Source organism: Nicrophorus vespilloides, unplaced genomic scaffold (genome assembly GCF_001412225.1).
Source record: "Nicrophorus vespilloides isolate i.1.1-1 unplaced genomic scaffold, Nicve_v1.0, whole genome shotgun sequence".
Classification (NCBI taxonomy): domain Eukaryota; kingdom Metazoa; phylum Arthropoda; class Insecta; order Coleoptera; family Silphidae; genus Nicrophorus; species Nicrophorus vespilloides.
The window spans coordinates 1,093,233-1,119,599 of NW_017100099.1; the positions used below are offsets into that span (position 1 = coordinate 1,093,233).

Sequence of the window (26,367 nt, forward strand, 5' to 3'; positions counted from 1 at the left end):
ACAGAGACACATTATTAAAGCTGATATATGTTATGCAAGTCATTATTACGTTAATAATCAATTAAAATTACTACATAATTAATTATTATGTTCTTCACCAGGAATAATATCAAAATATTCAATATATTTTATCGAAATAAATCTATATATTCTTCAGTAAAACAAAATAAGAAAATGTAATCATTTACAAACTATAGTAAAAGGTTATTGACCCTAGCTTAGTCCGATCAGAATTTAATTAAAATAAGCAATTTATTTAATAAATCTTGATTACATAACTTGTTTATAAATAATTCATCTATTAAAATTTTATTTATTTTGATGATTTTGATAAATATAAAATATAGATATTTTTATCATCTTCGTTTAATTTTACCTTAGGGCTCCTGATGTTTCTTACTCGTTGGACCAGAAGATCTTATAAACTTTGCTGGTGCTTTCTAAAGGAGTACAGGATGTGCTATCGCTTTTAGATTATTCCTTTCACTAAATTACGGTCCAATCTGTACGTACTTTATCTATTTGAATACAGCCTTTAACAGTATTTGACAACGCCAAGAACATTAAGCAATTTAATCAGCTGTCTTATTTGCATAGGGAACCCGCCAATGCGCTTCAGATGACATAATGATAAATGATAACCACCGTATAGAAACGTAATTTAAGTTTAATCATTTTTATTTTCTATAATTATGTAATACCGTTTCAATAATACTTGTATTAATTGTATTTGCTTTATGTCTAAATTGGACATTCAGTAAAATAAAGATTAATTTAAAAAAATTGCTACAGGAATCCTTTTTTTTATTTTAAGTCCTCGATTAGTCCGGTTTCAAATAGTACGTCATATTGGTTGAATTTTTATTATATTTATTGAATTTGAAAAGAGATACTTATAAAACTCTTAAAAATACAAGTTTCGTCAAACATTGATTAACTAATCAAGGTCAATCAATTGCTTTTTTTTTGCAAAACTCCCATGTATTATTATGTTGGTAACTAACTTTATGTATCCGTCTGAAAAAGACTAGTGGTGCTTCGTTAAAATATGGCGAATATATCCGCCGTTCGTCCTCAAATGACAATATTCAATATTCAAATAGTATTTGGAATAACTAGATAAAGTATTATGTAACGAATTATTATTATATAAAATAATTAAATAATCACTACTTTTATAACAATGATGAATATTTTTTTCTATTTCATTTTATCTTCTATAATGAGTGTTATTTATTTAATCAAATCTTTTAAAAAACGTTCCATTAACATACATTAAATGTGAATATTTAACTCACCCAAAAGACAGAATTAAAGATCAGTGACCTTTATTTTCTTCTTGAGTGGTTCTTAGTTTCTTAAATTAATTAAATCGATATTGAAGTAGAGTACAGAGAGTGTTGAAAACTGATAAAAATAAGAACAGTATGCGTTTAATACTGAGTGAATCCGATACTTTGGGCCGGTCTCGTTAGCAGCAGTATTAAAAAGATAAAGTGTGGTTTTATATCGGGCACAAATTACACGTTTTTGGCACAAGTAAAGAGAAGTAAAATGATTACAAAGCCGAAAGCTGATCGCTTTAAGAACGACCACCCAATAATTCTGATTTGCGATACCTCCGACGCGAAGAACGGTTTTTCGCTGTGGATGCTGCGTGGAAGTTGTCAGGATCGGCTCAGATGATAATAAAATACGGCATATGTATAATAAGAAAAAACTAAAGAATAAAGGAAGAATGCATGAATTTGAGTTCGGTTTACGTGCAGAACGGTTTTTGCTGCTTTAATTATTGTTTTCCGCCGTGACAGACATCTCACTTTTCGGCAACGGAACTGTCAAAATCGTTCTTGAAGTCCGTCCCTAATTTGAGACCAGACCGACAACCACCTGTAATTTACACCCAATTACTTTACCTTCTTCGGCTGCTAAAAATCTTCAAAGTAGTCGGCTATTCGAACGAAAGATGCAATAATTTTCAACAAAAAAAAATGCTAATGGTACGAGATTCGCCTTGGGTGTACTTTTCAAGATGAAACCGCAATACGGAAATATAATTATTCCGATTTGTTAAAGTTTTTTTTGAACGTGGATGTAAAAATATTGACGTTGTAATGTAGGTTTACTTATTGTTTGCGTTTCATTATCATGCAGTTTTTACCGCATTCGTTTCAATACGGTTTTGTTCTACTAACATAATTTTGATCCGTTGACATGATGGTATGCAAATTCCTCTAATCTATTATTCTCGAGTATACAATCAGTGAACTTACATATAACGTACGTTAAACGAATATATCTCAATCAAATACTAAGAATATATCACTTCGTACATACATATATCTTTGTTCGCACAAACGTACATTTCGGTGTATATTGAATTTACATATACCGTACGCTAAATGAATATTTCTTAACTGAATAGTACACACATGTATACGTTCATAAAAACGTGCATTTCAGTGCTCAGTGTAATTACATAAATAATATTCTTTACACTAAACGAACACATTTTAATTAAATGGTAAATTCACACTTAGTATATATTTATTCGCACAAACGTACAATAATATGAACGTACATTGCAGTGTTCAGTAAACGTACATAAAGCATATACCGTACGTTAAACGAATATATCTTAATCATGAATCGTGTATTCTCACGTTGCACATACTTGTCTCTTTGTTTGCACAATGTACGTTCATAAAAATGTACATTTCAATGCTCAGCAAACTTACATAAAGCACATTCCGTACGTTAAACAAATGCAGTTTAGTTGGGTGATGTACGTATTATCGAACGTATTTTAAATTATCTTCTTGTTTGTTTCTAATATCGGCCATGTACTTGGTTAACAATTATTCGGTTTTTGATAAAACAAAAAGTCATTAAAAGTATGTATTTGGAGGTGAAATTGCTGCACAATGCATCGTTAAAGGAAGTGAAATCCATTCTCTAACAATTTTCTCTACATCTCCTTCAACTATTTCTTACAAAATAATTTCTCGCAAATTACATTCAGAACATGCACATGTATAATTAACTAAAAAGATTTACAGCAATACCTTATATAGTGCGGTTTCTATTAATGCGGATTCACTATAGTGCGGTTTAAAAATTTCAAAATAAAATAATTTTTATTGAACAAAATAAAAATAAATTAAGAACGAATTATTTTCAAGTCGCTTTTTGTGACATTTATTTGTATGTGGTTTTAAATTCTTCAATTAGTCCGCTTTCGAAAAGCATGTTAGGGGAACTGATTTAAGTACACTTCACTTTCATTAAACATTATAGCCAATCCAAATACAATATATTCTCATATAAAATATTGCAGGTAATTTCATTTTATTACTTAAAAGGATGTTTGATATGTTTAAATAAAAAAGTTGTGTGCAAATTGGAATGCCTTTTATTCTTTCTTTCTCTCTGTATGCCATATGTCGGGCATGAAATTAAGGTCAGTGCGGTTTCGTGAAAGAAGTAGTAAAAATCATCGATATGACGTGATAATCAGTTAAAGCAGATATATTACTAAGTATCACTTTCTTGTGAAGTCCTTAGAAAGTGGATTTAGAAATGTCGTTTGCTAATAATAAACATCAATTCGTTCAATCTGTGTACATTCGAAGTAGTAAAAAAAATTAGAAACATGTAGAAAATTAGAAAATCGTATACTTCTGCTCAGATTCGTATTCAACTATTTTTTTATATTTCTTCATAAAATTGGTGTAATTCAATGTATTAATGTTACTGTTTTTTATGTAATTTCAAATAGTAAAATTGAAAAAAGTCATTTCCAAAATTAAATACATATTTTCAATATCAGTAATATTCAACGCAATAAATATTAATCCTTTTTTTTGGCAATTTAAATAGATAGTCCTGGGCTCATTATAATATTTACTTTTGAGTATGTTCTGCGTAACTTAATTAATGTATGCAAAGAAAGTTAATTAGTTTTCAGCGTTGGCTGAGAATTGTAATTGGGATTCATTATACCATCGTTTCTAGCGTATACAAAAAAGAAAACAAAAGCTATACCTTTGCCATCTTCGGTCGTATAAAAAAACTCAACGCGTACTTTCAAAATTATTATTTGTATGCCAACGAATTCGGTCTTCACTTACGCATATAAATAATGCAGTATAGTGCGGGTAATTGGTTCCGCGAATTCTTTTTGAAACCGGACTAATCGACGAACTAAATACATACAAAACATAAACCACACAAGAGACTTGACTGTATAAAGGAAAATAATTTTGTACACCTATTTTTATTATTATTTTACTCAATGTAGAATGTTTGATGATGTTGTGGGCGTCATCAAACATTCTACCCCATCTGTTCATTAAAGCAAAATGTATTCTTTAATCATAGTTACAATACTTGTTCGTGGGCCCCAAAAAATCTCGTAGGCCCTAAACATTCTCATGGGTCCTAGGAACTGTACATAACGGAGAAGACAGACCAGATTATGACTTAATGATATAACGTTGTATGTCTGCAAAATTTTTGCATAATAATGCAATTGCTTTATTACAATTACATAATACACCAATACCTCGCATAGTGCAAGAAATATTCAGGATTGATTGAAACCGAACTAATCGAAGATTTTGTTGCTGAATAAGAATAAACTACACTGACTTGACTGTATATATTTGTTGGGAAGATTTCTAATTAAGATGTGATGCTAATGCCTTTCTACTTGACGAGTGGACAAAAGTCAATGTTAAGCAACTCATTACTAATAACTAATTAAACAATATAATTTATTTAAGAAATTTTCTCCTTTTCAATGAATCTTTCACTATCATTATATTTCGATAATTTAAAGCTTTTATATAACATGGATGTAAGAACAACAGCAGGAATACAATCCTGAAATGATGTATTGTGAAATCAAGCAATAGATGAAAATTAAATTAAAAGCCATATGTTGCAAAAATAAATATCAATTATTCAATGAAGATGTTTTATAAGTAATGTAATTAGTTTTCAAACCTATTAAATTCCGACGCTAATCTTTTTTGCAATTATTTTCTAATTATTGGGTTAGTTAAATAACCAACAGTTATGATTCACTCGAACATTAAATACTAGTTGTATACTGATACCTCAGAAATGATAATTAATAAAATCATTAATTAAAATAACTGTTCATAATTAACTTTTTTTTAAATGTTACTATCAAATGAATCATTATATAATAGTAATAATAAATGTATGTAAATGTAAATAAATAATAAAATTAAAACATATTTATATAACCGTAATAAAAGAAAATATAATTAACTATTACAAAAGGCTAGTAGGTCTTTTCGTCGCTCTATTAACTATCAAAAGTATTAACTAAAATACACATTTTTCGTTGTCCATAAAAAAGATAATTTTCATAAATTTAATTATAAACTGAAATATTATGTATTACAGGTATACAGATTGTATAATGTTACTCAGAATTACGTCGTTGCGTAATAAATGTTATGTATAAGTTTTGACAATTATTAATGTAATACATGTACGATGTACGTGAATAAATTGAAAGCTTCTAAATAGATATTGCTTCCACTTCAAGTGCATTTCAATTTCTCGGGGCCGATTTAATCCTCGAAAGAAAAATAAAACAGAAGAATCGTTATGTAAATCCAGGAAGGTCAAGCTTGGTATTTGCACTCGACTTTATCTCATATGCATTAATTTATATCGAACAACCTGATAACAGTCTAAATGGCTTCTCCTCGTACTCATCCTCATCCTCGTCATGGTTAATTTGGGTCCGTGGGCGACTGTCCAACATGTTTCGTAAAATCCTTTAACTAAAGAAAACCGGAATTTGGTCTTCTTTGCTGACGAAGAACAATCTCACGTGATTCAATTAATAAGCTGCATCTGCTATAGCACTAAATATCCGCGAATAAGGTTATTAACTTTTGGTGTAAAGCACCAAGATGGAAGGGGAATAAGAAGAAGAGAAGAGAAGCTAAAGGTTTTCCGTGTTGTGCATCTGTTGCCAATTAAAGATGCCCAAGGACTACCAGGATCATCGCCTTAAAAATTACATCAAGTACAAAAACGAGAGAAAAAAAAGATAAAGTTTTATTGATTGACCAAACGTATATTACGCTTTTTTATTTCATTCTTCTTATCCTAATGGTTAAAATAATTAGATTTTATTATCAAGCATCTTTTCTATGACGGAATACGAGTTTTCATGCGCATTCAATTGGTTTATTAATAAAAGTTCAATTATTTTTAAAATTTGTAAAATTATTACAATACTTGAAACCAAACATCTTTGATAATTTTATATTAGAAGGTTTTTTTTCTTTAATGATGTATATAGAAATTGAAGCTTATTCTACTTCTATCTTATATAATCTAATTGACGTATACACCTTATGTAACCTTTCCTCGTGGATAAGTAGAATAATACTGTAAGATCCTGTATTTCTCTCTGTGTTATTTACTATCTGTGATGTCCTTAATTAAACATGTGTGCGAATACCGCTATTGTGGAATTAGATATTTCTACCCTCCGTAGATTCCTTTCCTATACATATAACCGAGCATCTCCAAAGATACTTAAAATTGTTATTGCTGAATTACCCCATTTGGGATAAATTACTCCAATTCGCCCACCCCTCCTCTAAATGGAAGTAAGATTAGAATAAAATAAGTTATGTAGGAAAAAAGCAATACATCTTAATGCAAAATAAGTTTTGATAAAGTATAGATGTTGTTATTTTTCATTGAATTAAATTTGTAGAATTTATATTAAAATAATCATGTCTTTAAATAGAACTACAATCAAATATAGTTGATAGAACGGAAATAGCATTACATCTTAATGCAAAACAAACATTGATAAATATCTATTCAAGAAGAGTAGTTCAATAAAATTTAAATAACAAACACAAACTAATTAATAGACCAATTAGCAATTGATTTGCTTCGTTGCGCGGCGTACAAATAGAATTGAGGAATGTTTCGAATCTATAATGAGTAAAAAGTACAATAAACTTCGCTTTCGTAGTTGTTAGAGAAAAAGGATTGTCTCGTGAAAAGTAAAGCCGCCTTTGTGAATGAATCTTCGCCGCTCATGTTACGCAATGAAATCCTCTTGTCTTTTCAAGCCTTTATAACAAATAAGTATTTGTTCGGTTACCCTCTGGACATTTACCCATGGCCATAAAACAGACGGTAAAAGAAACGACTGTAGCCTTTCTTTCCATCGTCTTCCTCTTCTTTTGGAGGTCGAAGTATAAATTCGGTACCTTTAATTGCAGTCTCATTAGTACAGCTGATGATGGGGCTTTGGTTGTCTGCGTTGTGGTACTTTGGGATTGCACGAAAGGGCATTCGATCTTGAGAGAATATGTGTCCAAATTGCAGGGATCGACGCGGAAATCGCGGGAACATCGAAATTACCGTCTTTACACTGTAATGACGGCTGTATAAGTGTGTGGTCCATTTCCTCTCCCTCATTAGCCGCATCTGCATTTCATCAGCTTTTTCCATCATTTCATTTTTTTGACATGGACCGCGTGTTGATTGTTCACAATTCATCATTATTTTATTACCATTAATCACTGGGGCCGCTCGCGAAATCCTGAGGCCCCTCGTATTCGGAGCAGACAAAAATAAAAACGCAAACATTAAAATTTATTCGCAAACATAAAATGTTCATTTAAATTCATCAGTGATCAGATACGAGAGTCATTAAGGGCATATCTGCCTGCGTTCACTCCTTTATTTATTTTGCCAAATTGATGGTTATTAATCTTTATTCTTTTACAGCAAATTGGATAAGTCCAGGTTGAACTTACCTTTCTTACACAGTTCGCATGTAGTTCGTAATATTATTTTTCAAGATCATTTTTCGTCGGTACTTACAAAAAAGATTAAAAATGATTATGACTTATATGACTTAAGTCAATCTTATAAAAAAATAATCTTATTGAAAAAATTGTATAATTAATAAAGTAAAGTGAAACGATATGCAAAAGCCGCTCTATAATTAATATTTTTTATTAACTGAGGAACGTTTTTCAATTAACAAATAAATAATGTCAATAATAATTTATACCAAATGTTATATAACTTTGCTTTATTGTCCTTTTATCGACTCTAGTTGTTATATTTATATTCAACTTATAGCCAGGGATGTTGACAGGTTGTGAATGAATAATAAAAGTTCAAAAAAAGAAATTGTTATATATAAGTTACAGTCATTAAAAATATAATATTAATTTATTTTATACAGTATTGCTAATATGCAATGTTACAATGATACGAAGAAAAGTTGTAAAAACAGTAAATGTAAGTAAGATGGTCTTTGATGCAACGAGTATAATTGATGTTGGAAGAATTACGTGCTTGTGAAGAAGTATAGGTAAGTGTTTTGGGTAGACACGTATCGAGCGGAAACGCGTAGGTCAAAAACAAGATGTTTTTGGATAATCGGTTGCGAGAGAGGTTCGAGATCGAAAGTGATTCCTGGTAGTTTAGAGCAGGTATGTTGATTTGCCGTAGGATTGTAACTGTGCGTACTACCTTCCGATAGGCTTACCATATGTCGTACACACAAACGAACCATAGGTCACTACTCTGCTAATAGTTCTGCTCTTCATGGAAGCAAAGCGAAGCGAAGAAAAGAAGAAAGAGAGAAAAAAACGTAAATAAGAAACGGGAGGAAAGAGCGAAATGCATTGATCAAGTTGCTGATTTATTGGAAGTTGAAGCCTAAGCACACAACGAGCTCGCTCATTCTCTGTTCCAGGAAGGTGAATTGTAAAAAGTACAGCAGTCGACCTGTGACGAAGACGACAACAGCGATAACGACGCGTAACTACAACGAGGGTTCGCAGGACATTTTCGAATCCTGATTGAATATGCATATGCTATAGGAGAAAGGAAGAAGGAATATATTTATATAAATAATAATAAACATTGGTTTCCGAGTTTAGCTTTGCCTGTCGTTTGAGATTATTGACAAAGTATTGGCAGGTCTTGATGCATGCTCGGACCACAAATGGTTAGGACTGATCCTTGCCGACGACAGCAGCGGTTCTATGAATAGAACAATGTTATCGAGGAAGTCGCGAGCCATAATTAAGTCTCGAGGATGCTGTCGAGCTGTCGCCGAAATCGGCGCTTTTCCGCAGAAATAATGGAGAGCGTGCAGCAGCAGCCCCCGCGATCCTTGACTATCGTCGAAAATTGTTCGACCGTTAAATCCCTCAATTACTGTCAATTTTACATGGAATTAATCATAACTCAAGCGGCTCGGCATGATTGATCGCAACGCGAGGTGCTCGCACACAACATCCACGCGAATCCATACATACATTCATCCACACACATTCACATGCATACATAATCCGACTTGGGTTCTTCGTCGTCGTCTTCTTCTTCTTCTTCCGTTACGATCGTTTACTGATTACGTGACGCTCTTTTTATTCCGTACACCTCACGACAAAAATCTTACATGCAAAGGATGCTGCGTGTCGATCCTAGATAATAAGTATCTATCCAGATATACATATTTCACTTTGTACCTATCCACATAGATTATGCAGGCAACGGGACGCGATTTTAGTTACACAGCGATTTGTTATCCCGAAAAATATTAGTACTTAATAGGATTTTAGTCTTAAACGATTAATAGTAAAATCTTGATACATTTTCACAGACATTATTATAAATATAACAACCAAAGAACGAAAACCATTTTTGTATTCTTCAATGTAAAATGAACTGATAACAAATTTGTCTTTTGAAATCCTTATAAGAATTTACTCTTTTGTATAAAGCAACAAAGCAACATTATTTCAACAATTGAAAAATGATTGCAATCACGCATACCGTTAACATTGTATGAATTACAATTTATATTTGTAAAAAAATAACCGATTTTTTACCTTTTAATATTTCTAAACCTTTTGTTCTTTTAATTCTATATATGTTTTTTGTTTGTACGACTGATGCAATAAATATTATAATTTCTAAACACGATACAAATAAAATTTTATATTAATTTTATTTTCATTATTCATAAAATATAAAATAATAACTAATTCTTACTATTATTTACTTACAATAATTATGTCCTATTATTTATAATATGCTTTTGGTATTTAGAGTTATATAATCAATTTAAATTTATTTAAGTTCATTCATTTTCTATCTCCATTAAATTTGTAATGGCTCAAAGAGCTTAAGCTTGCAAAAAGCCACAAAAATAATAATAACACAAACTCTGTAACATCTTCAAATGAATAAAAGAAATTTAAACTGGAAACTTAAATTACAGACGTCAGACTTTTTTTTTATGAAGAACCACAACAATTTCAACATTTATTTAGTTCAAAACAGTCTATATCACATTTATTATGAATAAGATGTATGCCTAATAAAATACTGATTATTTATTTGAATGGAAATTTTATAGTTAATACTAACAACTAGTTCATAAAAATCATGTCCTTTTGTAATTCTATTATACAGTGGAACTTCGCTTAACGAGTTTAATCCGTTCCAAAATTTCCGGATTTTTACTCGTATAGTGAAATACTCGTATAGTGAAGCACATTCAAAAATACACATAATATGTGTACACAAGTTTTAAAAATGACGTAACAAGCGGCAATCCGGGACTTCTCTTCTCGTCGTCACTCGTTATGCAAAACGTCGCTTGTTAAACGAGTCATTTTTTTTACAATTCATTTTGCTCGTTAAGTGAGGTTCCACTGTATGTACATTCATATTTATAATTATAGATCAAAGTAATTACAACATTTTTTTTTATCAAACATATCATTACAAATACTTTGTAAATTTAAGGTTGTAATATTGACATATTGTATTATGTTAGCAATTCTTTTATTTAAATCAAGGAGAAAGTGTAAATTATTTTATTTCAAATTATGAATATAAAATATATGTAAAAAAATATACTTAACACATAATATTTCGAGGTGAATAAACGGCCTAGACAACCAATTATAAACGTTTTTAATAAAGCTGTTACTACTTCAAGAAAGAAACATTCTTTGGTTGTTTTTTTTTTCGAAGCAGTAACATCTTGAAGTGTTCAAGGATTCCTTCGGACGTATTCAAATAAAAATTTTGGTCATGTTTTTGTCGTGCAATTATAAAAAAAGACAACCTGTATACAAAGATAATAACAACGAGCATGATTTGCGACGGCTCGGGTCGTTAGTGTTGTATGATGATGGTTTCAATGGCAATGCCATACGAAAAATCAATAGTACACATTGAATCTAATTGTTCTAACAAGTATCATAAGGAAGTACTAAAATGGAAATGAAAACCTCGTCGTCATCCAGAAGTATGTGCGCTTCTAGTGCTTTTATGGCCGAAGATGTACCATCATCTGCAATTACAAAATCGATGATGGAATTTTATAAATATTTTGCTTCGTCTATCTACTTTATTCTCTACTCGTTCTGTTTAGAGCAACGAGAATAAAATAGTGGATATTATTTTACTCGTAATTAACATGTCTAATTCGCACTTAAACTAAACTTGACTAAAATTATTGAATAAATGACTTTTCTACTACATATAATCAACGTACATACTTTTAAAATTACGTTCGAACATACGTACATTTAACCTAACTAACGTACATAGGTCTGCATGAACGCACAAAGGTGTCAGACAGAAAAAGAACAAATATTCGTATAGCAAAATGTACGTTGCTTTGAAAGTCGAGTGCTAATATTAATGTAACAAAAATAATATGAATTTATTGTTCGCTTAAAGGACATTCGCTTAGTGTACTTTAAAAAAAAGTATGCATTTTATACCTTAATTGAATGTAGATACATTATATGTAACTGTATCGATTCCAATACAGACATTGTACACTAAAACTGGAAAGTGCAAGTTATTTCATTCGCATTCCGATCAAACGCAAAACGTTTTATCACTTGCCCATTAAACATTACATGTCTGCAAAGTAGTCGAGCACAAAAAAAACCTTCCTGGAATGAACAAATAACATTCAGAACGTTCTTTCTTCTACGCACATCGAAAGTTAAACGTTATAGTGATTTCTGTAAAGGAAAAATTAAAAAAAATACTACCGGATATTTATACTTAAATTTTAAAGTTCGTTGAATGGCTTCATTTCTGATACTGGTTATTATTAATAATGCTGTTGGTGAAGATAGAATATTAATGATTTCCAATAAACATCGGTTTAAAACGTCGAACGTGGATTTGACGATGCGTAATCCCATTTGGAATCTGTCTAAGCTTCATTAATAATCATCATCTAAGTGGGTAGGTGTTGAGAATGCATAACTACGATCATTAACGCTTTCGCCAATTAACCATCATTTATCACTGTAAAAACAATTAAATAATTAACATATTTTACAAGAATCTCAAACATTGTACGTTCCATTTTTGTTTATTATAAATAATGACTCATATTTTTTTATTATTTAATAGTTTTCTGTCTATAATTGGTATTTTGATTAATTATATATTTTTCTTGTTCCAGGGTGACCATTTTTTTTCAAATTCAATCAAAGATTTGGAACAGCAGCAATATCAAAATTGAGTAAGTTATTATAGTATGTAAACTAGATATTTAACTATTATTATTAAATTAATAATAAATAAAAAATTTCTTGGTAATTTCCACCCAAGTTTTGGTGCCCAAATAATTAAATTGGAACTCTAAATTCGATTAGATCTCAGGATTAGCAAAATCTTAACACGTCTAATCCCGAGATTTAAAAACTTTCAATCAATTCCCGGGAACAGTAACCATTAAGTAAGTACACACTTACAATATAGATACTTCTCAATAATCTCGTTCCCATTCAAAAGAGAAATAGACTGACAAATTTTTGAATTCTATCAATGAATGAATAAAGAACAAATCAAATATAAAATCACTTTCCATCAGTACTATTTACCTATGAATGCTCTAATTATAATGATTACATCTTGCATAATTGGAAAGTGAATCGCGGTGGAACAGATTGCGTACTAATTAAATGCTGTGCATTATTTTTGATATGAAAGTTTATAGCGAGAAGCTGCGGTTAAAAGTAACGAAAGTCGCTTGAACACAATAAATTGAATAATACGTGAGTAAATTGTAATCCTTGATTAATAATGAACAATTAACCTCATTAGACTTTCACAATTCAGTGATTTACGCTCGTATATGTAAATTTTATTAAACCGAAATACGTTATATGTTATTGTTTTTAACTGTTATTCATTGAATACATTACATGTAAATAGAATCATAAAGTATTAATTCAGATCACTTTTCTCGTTAAAATATTCCCTTACGTATTTAGTATAAAAGTATGTAACAGTATTTTGATTAAATTAATTCTAAGTAATTTAATGTGTTTGTCATTTGTTTTTAGAATTTATATTATAATTATCATTCTTAAAATCGTTAAAATAATAATATTAAATTATCAAAGAAAACCTGTTTTACTTCATTATTAATTTTTGATGTGTGTTGTCTTCAATTTAAAATTGTATCTGAATAAACTGCAATTACCGCAATAATTTAAATAAATCCGAAATAAATTATTGAAGTAATAAATATTTATGTTTCATACCATACATTTATATTTGGGATATTAAAAATGATTAAGAGTTACGCATTTTTGATTAAATAATTTAATTCTTTTGTACGTGTCCGTATTTCACTTCGTTTTATGATCAAGATGACAACGCACGAGACGGCGTTAACCGATATAACTTTAAGCTTCGCCTTTCTTTATAATTTTTTTTTTATTCTCTCTGCCCGTCGATTATTTATAGTTTGCGCGGTCTTAAAACATTTCGACGTTGCTCCAGATATTTACAATAAAAAACGCGGTAAATTCAAAACAGCAGAACTGTTACCTCATCGTAGCACAAATGGTATTCATACACGGAAACTATGATTGTCGTGATAAATAAACGAATAAAATGGCGAACGTCTCGCAATTATATACAAAAAGCGTTACATAATAATTTCTCGTGCAGTTTAAGAGTGCCTTTTATGCGTTTGCATGGAGGGTCAAGTGTGTTCACTGTACGATTTTCAGTGATTTACTGAACGGTCGATTCTACTGCAGTCACGTTTAATTGCGAATGGCTTTTTTTCGTTATCCTCTCGTTTCGACGCAAATCCCGATGCAAATTAGCGCAATTAATCCTTGCCTCCTCAGCAGTGAATTCTTTTCTTGTGAGTGGAGTGTGAGCAAAGAGAGGCTCTTGTTTGCAGTGCCATTAAATCGGTTCGTCCTTTGCTTCTTCCGATTTATTGACACGAGCGGTGGCGGAGGTTCGTCCTTCTTTGTCTCCCCCATTGTGTTTACCTTCCTAACACGCGGCAGGTGTTAAAATCCAATATTAAGTATCGGTTACGGATGTACAAGATTACGCGTTACCTACGATATGTTTGCTTTAGGTCATATTTCTTTCGTACCTGATATTTACCAGCATGTTTAAGTATATAAAAAAAAGGAGAGAGCGTTTTCTGAAGCACGCTGTATGTTTAGTGTCTATAAACATGTACAATGCATAATATAGTCAAATTAAATCATGTTTTTTATTGATTTGTTTAACTTTATATCATTACTGTAAAAATAAGCTAATTCCGACAATAAATTGCTATCGGGCATTGAACTGATAATATATTTACATAAGAGAATAATCAACTTTAAAAAATCTTTTTTAGTTTGTATTATTTATCAATAAACGAATATAAGTATAATTTATATCAACAAATAAATAAAAAAGAACATATGAATTAGTGTTTGCATTTGTACAACCAAGTAGGCCGTTAGAGATGTATAAAAACAATAATTAAAACAATTGAAAGATGGCAGCATAAACTAGAAACAAGTTAGTACTTACTTAATTATTTATGCTATTTCATCAAAATAACGTACAAATGTACAAATGTGTAGAACATATATTTTGAGTAATTATTTTCTATTTAAGTCATATTTAGACATTTTTTATGCTCAGTATAAAAATAATTATTAGAATTTCAAGAAAACTGTGCAAACTCTGCAAAGTGTACGTGTACGTTCGTAGAGAATTGTAATTATTTTGTACGTTAACTGAACGATTATTATATTTATTTATAATTGATTATTTAGTTGATTATATTAGAAAATTAAAAACGACGGCTTTGTTTTTCGAGTTTTCACAAACAATTATATAATTGAAATTTGTATATTTTGTCGGGTACGATGATAAACTGTACGTTCATGTGAACGTTGTGTACTTTTGTTTGAATAAAGAAACTTTTTCGTATATACAAAACTTCAATGTAGATACATATCAATGAATATTAAACATTTAATAAACGATTCAACAAACGCATTTTGTACGTCGACTAAACACTAATTTTATAACAATACAAAAACATAATTTTAGATCTGATTTATTCTACTGCAATAATTATTGTTATAAATAAAGAAATTATATAGATATATTGTTACTTTCAAAGACATATATGTTACTAAATTTATATGATATTTCTTAAGTTTACACCATTTATATAAAACATGCATTAAAATTATTTGCTCATTTTTATTACTAAACAAATTATAAATTTAATTAAATGTAAATACAAACATTACATTTTTATGAACTCTATCTCATATTTTGTTACTGTAAAACTCTAAGCTAATGCAAAAATTATTATCATTGGTTTTTAAAACGTTAATTTTTCAGTAAAAAATAATTAAAAATGTAAATTTTATATACTGTTTCATTTAATGACATATTATGCAGTTTATGATAATTATATTTACCTTAATAATTTATTTGATTAAAATAATTACAGTTACAAACTATTCATACAGAAGAACTATTAACAACTTTGTACTTAATTTTATTTTATTTGTACTTTATTAATATGCAAAATATATAAATTAAATCCTTTAAATATATTTTAAATTACTATTTTTATTTCCTTAATGTATTGTACTTGACCACACTCAAATCATTTTGAATCGCGTGATTCGAAAGTAAATTGAGACAAAGCAAGCATCCTTAAGTCATGGTTTCAAGCTATTGACAAAAGCAATGAAAGTCGCATGTTTAAAAGCATAGTAAATGGAAAGTATTTTATTATATAATTCTATATATTATTAATCATTGGTGCGTCTATACCAGAGATAGCTGACCTTTTAGGATTGGTGTGTCAAAATTGTCACCGTGTCACTTGGATACAGTTCAATATTTTTTCATAAGTGATAATATTTTTTGTCACCACAGACATTCATTGCCATCACTGATCTAGACTGTATACATAACTTGACAAATACATATTTTTTATGCAATGACTAGTACTTATCTGTGACAAATACTTGTCACTGTAGAAATATCATAATATGATAATATTATATGGTTTATTGTTATTTATTCTGTTTTGTCTTACGTTAATGTAAGTAGTTTGACAAGTTGCAAGCATATAATACTAGATTAACTGTATACCAGTGATTCTCAAAGTTGGGAGTTGTAGAAGATTTTATGATTGACGAGACGCTATCTTTTTCTACACACCCATTCTTCGGAGGTTCTTTAATTTTTTTAAGTGCAAAAAGGGGGTCGCGGACCAAAAAGATAATCACACATAAAATCTTTCTTGAATTATCAATATTAATTGATCATTACAATTATTATTATTCACTTATAAAACAAAAATTATAGTAGAGTATAGCAAGAATCTATTAGTAAACAAGAAATTAATTTGATATAACACGAAATAACTTGATTGAAGATTTCTTGTATTAATGTAATAATAAGATAAATGGATTAAAAATTAAAATCTTCATAATTTTCTTCTCTATATTTATCTATGTGCAAATCTGTAATATTATAGCTCTTACATGATTGGAAAGTGAATTGCTCTGAATCAATAATCTTAGTAAATACGCTGCTTTTATGTAAGAGCATTAATAGCAAGAAGCTATTGGCAAAGCAATTGAAACTCGTCATTATTCACTAGAATCAAATGAACGTAATTATTGATTCAATAATTCCTCACATCATTTTATGATTAATTTAAGAAATTGTTTATCATATTTTCTAAATTAATAATAATTAATAATAGAGTGGAAAGACCGTTGGTTAATTGCAACAGTGAATTATTTTTTATTTTATGGTAATATAAATTCATTATAATTATTTAAATTCAGAAATCAAATAATATTTTGAACAGTTTTGCAGCAGTTAATGTTTTATTTTATTATTATATTGTACTAACCATTTTCGGGTGCGTGTCGGATATATCCGCCCAATTTTTGACACAATAAACAATGTTTATGAAAAATTGTATGCCATCAAACGTTAGTTCTCTTAGTTAGGTATCACTAGTCATTTTCATAAAAAAATAAGATTTTAACCTCACGCATATTTTTTGTTGTTGCAATACTTATTATTATGTATATTAGAGATACATTGTAGAAGGTAAAAGTTCATAAGCTATGTATTTCCATATGCAACTGTGTTTATTTACGTTTGTTTTTGTTATATAAATTATCAATTATACCTGCAAAGAAGTTCTCACTCAACTATGTAAAATTGTATTGTATGTACATTTACTTTCTTACAATAATAATCACTCCATAACTGTGTAACTTTCAATATTTTTTTCACATATTACAATCTCATCACCGCCGTAAATTATTTCCCATTGTTATAAAATATCCTGTTTATTCGTACTTATTTTATTGATTTTTATACAAAATTTTACCGACTATAATTTGTATAGTATTCATTAATAAATCGTATTGAATCTGACATGAATATTATAAATTTACGGTAGCTGATACTTTAACTAAATGAAGATTACAAGATGTTACAAAATTACATTTCTTGCGGATTAATACATCAAGACTAATTATAGATGTTGTAGATTTATATCCAATGTGAATATGCAACTAATAATTAGTGTGTAAATCAGTTTACGGTTTCTACCATAGCCGTCAATTCAGATATTTTCTTAAAGTTTCAATGCAGTTCCAAAGAAAGTTGTTATTTTAACATATTGCAAATGAGCGGCGAATATATCCGCCCAAGTTTTTGTGCAGAAATTTATGCTTATGCAAAATTATATGCATGGTCACAAATATACAATAAATGATTTATTTGTTTCCAATAAATATCATTATTTTGTCATTAACTTGTTAGTTCTGTGCGAATATAAATTTTGAATGTATGCGTCTGGGATTATCAGATAAGTGATGTAAGCTGTATGTAAAACATGCAAACCCATTATGCGAAGTCTTTCGACGAGTGACATCTTGTCATGTGTCAGAAGCGTCGGACGGCGTAAGAAAAGGCGCGCAATTCAAACGGTTTCGATTTGAATTTCGCGAGATGAATGCGCAATGTGTCCGTCCGAGCGCAATTGATCAAACAGATTTATTGAGATTGATCGAAGAGCGAATGCAAATTTTCGCAATCAACCTGTCCGTGGAAATGCGAATTGATTTAATGGTTAGTTATCGGGGCAGGATTTATCGAGTTCCATCGGCTCCCAATTAAACCCATAATGAATTTACACACTCCCTCTCTCTCTGTCAGTATTTAACCATTCTCTCTGCCACCTCCACTTGTATTATTTTCACCTTTATCGCCTTTCTCACATTATCCGTGCATCACATTAATAAAAGCAATTGTGGCGTAATCCTTCCACCTTTCCTAGCGAGGACGAAATAAGTCCAATTTACCGTAAGGTCGTTGCGATTGCTGAAAATCTTCTGCCTCTTGCACAATCTCTCGTGGACACACTGATAAATCGTCCTCCAGTGGAACGGGCGAATTTCGTGCTTTATGCAATTGCATTTTATTGGGCTTGTAAAACAGCCGATCCGCAGGACGATTACGTAAAACGACCGTCTCTTCCTACTACAATAAATACACATAAGAGTCTCATTGTGAGCTGGAGCTCGGAAATCTCGGTGTCAAGTGCACCGTGCATTCCTATAATCGATAAAAAATGGTAGTGTTATAACAGCGGGGATCGCATGTTACGTAAAACATCTTTGCTTCCTCATAGTAATTTTGCATTGTTCCTAATGATGCGACTCATTAATGTCGGGATGAAATGACCATCTCCCAGTGTAATGCACAAAAACTACGAAATATTTTCTTTTTGATCATATTTTAGTATAATCATTGATTTCAATATCCAGGATAAATAATATTTTCTTGTTTTTACTATTAATTAAATTACAATTAATAAAAATGGATTGAAATATTTAGTTTTGAGCATCATTTCAGAAATATTATCCATTTTTATCCTCCTCGATTCTTTAATATCGGAGCATAATATTTTACGTTGCGAAATTACAGATTTCGTATGGACAGTTCCCCAGATTTTAATTGGAAGTTGTTTTTAACGGTGGAATATAAAAATTGATGATCGGTGTTCCAGCGTTCTTCTCTTTTAACGATCCGAATCGGGAATCGAAACTGTTATCACCGTTTTGCAATAATTATGTTGTCTGCTTATAAAAAATCTCAAAAAAGTAAATTAAATCGACTTTTATTCGAATGCCGTGGATTTATAAATGTCGAAGACACGCGCAAAATTTAATAAGAGCCGGTTCGAAGCGGCGTCGGAGAAATGAAATTACTTTACTTTCTTCTTCTTATTTACTTCTGGAAATCGGTTTTACTGGTTCCGCCGGTTTCTCTCGGGAAATTAATGGGAAAAATCGTTATGCCACGCATCGCAAGTAGTAAGAATTAATTATAGGAAAACTTAAACCGACCATTTGTGGATGGATTTGTGTCTTCTATTTGTAGTTAGTTGATAGGAGACGTCGGTTAGTTAGCGATTCTGGTATTGAGAAGAAAAATATTTTAATGGCCTATAGAAGTCGCGTCGATCGGGGATTTCTAATTTACAAGTTAGTTATTGATGATTGCTTTATGATTTTCGCAGTTCCTAACGATTTAGTGTTATTGTTAGGTCCGACAATGGCGAGGCCGAGCGGCTAATGGAAGCCTTAAATGGGATGATGAGTAAAAGTGAATTAGGCTCTTTTCTTGCTCAATCTCGAACCGAGGATCTACTTTATTAGATACACTCGTTATGGCTGTAATAACCGTCCGACGGAACGACTCTGCTGCCAATCGATATGTCATTACTTTAATTGTGATCAAACTCGATGAAACTGCACACCGCGCAAATCACTATCATCTGCCAAAGGAATTTCATACTGATCGCAAATATGCGGATTAAGTCCACGCTTATCTTGGGAACGATTTTATCCATGATCACATTAACTTTAAATCGGCACTTTTGCGATGATTATGATAAGACTCTTGAGATGAATACTACTGAATTGCAATGAGACATGTTTGTTATACATTACCTATGTTAGCTGTATGTCTACATTAATCAATGATAAGTTCCTCCTCAACGCTTAATAATATATAACAATAAATATTGTACAATATTCATTCATCGTACTAGGAATATGATAATTATCCTGGCTCATTGGTATTTTAGCGTTTTGAATTAATATAATACATTCTGTTACCAACATAATTTGTTCTTATTACACTTATTACACATTTAAGATATAAATGATGTTAACACTGCTAAAATACTTAATAATAAAATACGGATTTTTACTCGTATAGTGAAACAATATTCCCCATATAAACTAATGTAATAAAGCGTTCCATTTTGGAGTCATTTTTCTTACAATTTATTTTGCTCGTTAAGTGAAATGCTTGTTATGCAAAGTACTCGTTAAGCGAGGTTCCACTGTATTATCAAACTTATTTATCACTAAACCTACCGACACTTCGTATACCTATTTCTACCGTGAGTGGTCAAATGACTTATATCTTTTATAGATTTTAGCTAATTGGATAATGAACAAAATATTTTATTTAGAAACGTTTGATGTACATTTTATTCATTTTCAGCGCTTCTTTTATAAATTACAGGATTTTACATTAACTTGTATACAGAAAATTCTAACCGAAATTTAAAAAAACCGTTACTTGACCTCGTATGGTAGGTTTAGTGTTAAGATAGGATAGGTAATTATATATTAAACATCAGCTATAACACCTATATGTATATGATATACCAGGGGTGGCAATACTTTTTGGTATAATATTTTTTTTTATCTCAATCATAATCTATAATATATAATATTTGTGTTTTGTTGTGGCTCAACTAGCCATACCAAGACTATTGAAGAGCCGCATCGGCTCGCAAGCCACAGTGATATATAATCATAAAATTAGTGGTTATTTCACCTATCATTATAAATTTTATACCATGCATATAGTTTTACCTCTGATAACTAAGCTTAGTTATAGCGAAGTCACTATAAAGTAATGTTTATTTATTTAAATGTTAAACAAAAATTCACTAAATTAAACGTCAATATGTTAAAGGTTCAGCAGTAAAATTAAATTTTAATCAGCTTATGTAATCTATTCAGTAACTAACAACAAGGAATATGCAGCATATTTCCGTCTACACCACTGACTTATGTAATTACGTACGGCGCACGGGAGATAAAAAGTTGACTGCGACGTTAGATTTCCATTTATATGCCTGTTTCAGTTACCTTTAATGCTACCACTCGGCAGATAATTATAAACAGTTTTCAATGTATTAAGTAAATTGTATATACAAAATTAACCAAGAGCATTTACATGTTTCTTAAGAAATAAGTTACTTCCCGATCGTTAATTTCTTATAATTAGAAGCGATATTTTCATTATTACTATTTTTTCTATATACAGTGGAGCTTAAGGAGCATAATCTGTTCCAAAATTTCGGGATTTTTACTCGTATGGTGAAACAATGTTCCCCATAAAATTCGACAAAGAGTTCTATGCAGGAAAAAAAAGTATAACTTAGTCTCGCTTTTAATTTTGAATTATTGATGTAGAATGTTTTGTAATATTATTTTGAAATCAATCAAATATTCAAAATTATAATTCAAAATAAAAAAAGGCAGAACTTATGAACTTGGATCAATTTACAATATTATCGAATATATCGAGTGAGAATGGGAATGGGAATACCAAGTCAATATCACTATAATTTCCTGATGAAGTTGGAATTTCTGGAGATGTGGATAGGCTGAATGTGCCTGAGTCCGTTGGAGAATTCTGATCTGTCTGTTCATCAGCTAATAGGTGAGTAAATACACTCTCAGGTATATTGTTTATGGCATCCCTAGCATAGGGTGGTATGACGAAATTGCCATCTTCTGCGGTCTCCTCCTGCACTCGTCCTCTTTCCGGTTAGTTTGACATTGACTGATGGCCTGCATTAAGCCTTATTGTTTCTAGAAGTTCGTCAATCTTAATTTTTTTTTATCAACACATTACTGAGAACCGTTATTTGTTTATTTTTATTTTTCATTGTGATAATATCCTAGTTGTGATTTTTTCATCTCTCCTTCTGCAGAAACTTTTTGTGTTTTCCATGTTCAAATATTGCACTTGTTCAACAGTCCTTTGAATAATGATGTACAAGTGATTGATGCATACTTATTATATACCTTTACATAATTTCATCTCCCTAACCTTTTTATATAATTCTACGTGTTTTTTTTTGCACATAATTTTATTGCTAAAATAAAATAATAGAACTGTATTTTACAATATCTAAATACCTTACATAGATTATTTAATGTAATTAGGGTAGACCTAATAAACCCTTGTAATTTGACATTTATATAATTTCTTTACTCTTCACACTAATATGTATAGTAAATGAATGACATTTATATTATTCAATATTCTCATTGATACACAATAATTATACATTATTTATGTACGTTAATTTACTTTACACTATCGAAAATTCAATATGTGTCTATCTGGAATTGTTATATATATATAAATGATATGTTTAGTCGTAGATCTAATGCAAATTTATATTAGCACAAAAATCAATGAACTTTGTCTTAAATTATTTTGTTAAATTTTTGTAAGTAAACGTAATAACTAGAATTATAGATTAAAATGAAATTATGTGTAAAGATATGGAATTAAATCAAATTTTAAATAACATTGATAAAAATAATATTCAGTATAATATCCAAATAATTGAAATAAGAAAAAAGGTTTTTCCATCCAATAAAAATACGTTTACACTTGTAGTACAAAATTTTAAATATGATTTTATGACAGCATTGATCTATTTTTTGTTTATTATCTAAAGCAGAGTAACTTTTCACGAAAAACCTTGTTAATTTTGCAGGGTAGGTATTATCAAAACAATCAATATCCCAACAACCATAATGCCGACATGTCGGGAATTCGTTTGTCAGGATTTCGATCACCACCGTCAATCACCATCAATTGAAAAAATTGCAGCGAATATTGAAAGACATACAACAATAATTATTGTACAAAATTCAATTATCAAACTAGAAATAAGATAATTATCTTAATACAAATATAATAGTAAAATAGTTTCGTTAACTAAAAGATGTAAACAAATGAAACAAATCGTAAAATTACGCCTCGCGTAAATATAATTGTTTTCAAGTAATTTTCAATGAAATGTTGTAATTAAGAAGATTGTTCAACTACATGATTAGCGAAAATCAATTTTCTGAAGATCTGACTGCAAACGACCTCATCCAATAAGTCAAAATAACCATAAATATACTTAATTACTGGTGCTATTCAAGCTGTTATTTTTGAAACGCGATATTAAAAAAATGAAAATAAAACGGCAGAACTTGAAATATTTCCATGACTCTTCCGTTAATTCGCTTCATGGATTTTATATATACATCGTTAATCGTTTCCAATATCATCCGAAGACATTTATCGTAGCATAAATCTCGACATCTTTCAAGTTTTTTTTTCCCTATGGATATGATGCATTGTTCGAGATACTTACTGGAACCTTTCAATTAATCTCACAACTGAGAGATGCAAGTGTAATTAATTAGTCGTTAATTTAATTATTATTTTTTTAATTACTTATGTTTTTTCAAGTTAAATGTGAACCGTTAATGAGTGAGAATCGAAAATGTCGTCATCCCACGCGACGGCATTTCGAAAACAAGATCATTGTTAATATAATTTAATTGCGCAGACGTTCACCGAAGGAAAAGTGTGCATTTCAAACAAATGCGATTATTATAAAAAATAAAGCCGCTCGCGCGGCTCGCAGTTTCATGTGCTGACATATAAATTACGTAACGTAATTGAGGGGAAAATGGTCGAAGAAATGCTGAGTTTCTTGTGGCGTTTCATTACTCCTGTTTTCGTTTTGTTCGTTATAACCTCACCGACGATTTATATCCGCGAAGATAATCATATTTACTTGTTTTTATTCCACATTCCACAGCGCACAGGGATTTTAAGACTTGTACATGTTGATTGCTTTTACCTTTAGAACACGTTATTATTGATCTTAATTGTAAATTCTTACGTTTCTTAATAACTTAATAATTACAGAAAATATATATTAATTATGACATTTTCTATTTTTTTACTACTTTTAAATGTATTACAGATACTAATAAATTTATATGTTGAGTACATACAAATAAAATTTTCAATTTTTGTCTTTACGTAAGGTTTGCATTACACAAAAGCTTCTTTATTATAAAAAAATATGTAAATAATTGTAAAATAATTTCATAACTTAGTGGATTTTCTATAAATAGATCATTTTGAATGAATTCATTGAGAAACACTATTTTATATAATATTTATTAGTATAAACTAACATATAAACATTATTATGAATTATATAAAAATTATTATAGATATTATCAATTGCATATAATATTTCAATACATAAAGAAAACACATGAAAATGTAAATGACATAAATCTAGAAGTAGTAATTACATTATTAAAATTGGCATAAAAAGCAGACCTTTATATTATATTATCGAATTGCTCTGGTTACAACAAATCATCTTTGGACAATTAAATTTAATCGATTCATTTATATTAAATGAGCAAGGAAAATAGACGAGCCTGAGAAAAATAGTAGGAATTTATAGTTTGACTCCTGCTGCGAGTATAAGCGCTAGGCGATTCGCTCCTAAACTATAACATCAATTATATAATAAAGCATGTTTATGGGCAAAGCGAAAGGAAAATCGCCTTATGAATATTTTGCATATAAGGTACGATCATTTTTTTCCGTTGATATTATGGAAGAAGACTACGGATAGGGGCAGAAACATTATTATTGCATAATGTATATAAACTATTATGTAATGTTTGTTATACTAACGTTGAAAGATGTTTCGAAATTAAATTAAGAAGTAAATATATATAGCATTTTATTTATGTTATAGTCAATGTTTTTAGTTAATGTGTTATCTTGTTCAACTTGCTTTTATGTTTACACATATCAAATGAATATATGAGATTAGTTTAGTTAAATTCTGTTTAAAATAAAATAAAATAAAAAAAGGTGGAAATACACAAATAAATAAAAAATAATAGAACGTAATTGTATAATAAATTGGTAATAAAAGAAAAAAAAATTATTAAATAAAAAAGATTTTTTCATTCTTAAAATAACATTATAATAAAAATTAAGGTTGAATAATATTTGTGTTACATATTATTTTTCATAGCTTATATTAATGATTATTGATTATTTCGCAGTGATTTTATTGTGAATCGGCGTAAATCGAACCGGCGCAAAAGAACGTTTACCTGTACTTTGATTTTATATATTTATATTTTTGCATTATTTCCATATGAAGTGGAAATATTTCTACTTTTTACAATAATTAATGAAGTGTCTGAATTTCTAATTATTTATTATTTACCGAAAAGTTATTGATCGAATAGGAATTCTGGACTTCTGTCCAGAATTTATATTATTTCTATTCTATTTTTTGAAAATTATTAATATTTTATTGAATTCATTTATTTATAAAGAAACCAAATTAGAATTGTTTCCATTTCCACACGTATATAATAAATCTTTTGGAGCAAAGAGTATTTATTAATATTGCCTATTAAAAACGCTTATGAGGAGTGGAAATTGAGAGCCGCAATTTCTCATCAATAGGGCCATATGCGGCTCTGTAGACGCGGGTTATTGATCCCTGCTATAAAACAACATGATCACAACTTATTTTTAATATTTTAATCTATGCACCTTTTAGATTTAATCAAAAACTTTAGGATTTAAAATATGTTTTCTTATGATTTATTTCAATTTGAACTCCAAATTTTACTCCATTAAAATTTAATATAATTGTTTATTGATTTATTATAACAATGCATGAGAATATTAAGCAGTTGATCGTACTGTTAAAATCAATATGTTGCAATTTTTTTATAATAAATATTCAACTAAACAATCATAAAA

At 29.7% G+C, this 26,367-nt stretch overlaps 1 protein-coding gene across 1 annotated transcript in view; it reads left to right on the plus strand.

Annotated features, from left to right (window-relative positions):
- Nucleotides 1-26,367, plus strand: part of LOC108567951 — a 136,990-nt gene that overhangs the window by 43,658 nt on the left and 66,965 nt on the right. Inside the window, exon 2 of the mRNA XM_017928772.1 lies at nt 12,539-12,598. The gene's annotated coding sequence lies outside the window, so the exon portion shown is untranslated. The remainder of the gene's footprint in view (nt 1-12,538; nt 12,599-26,367) is intronic.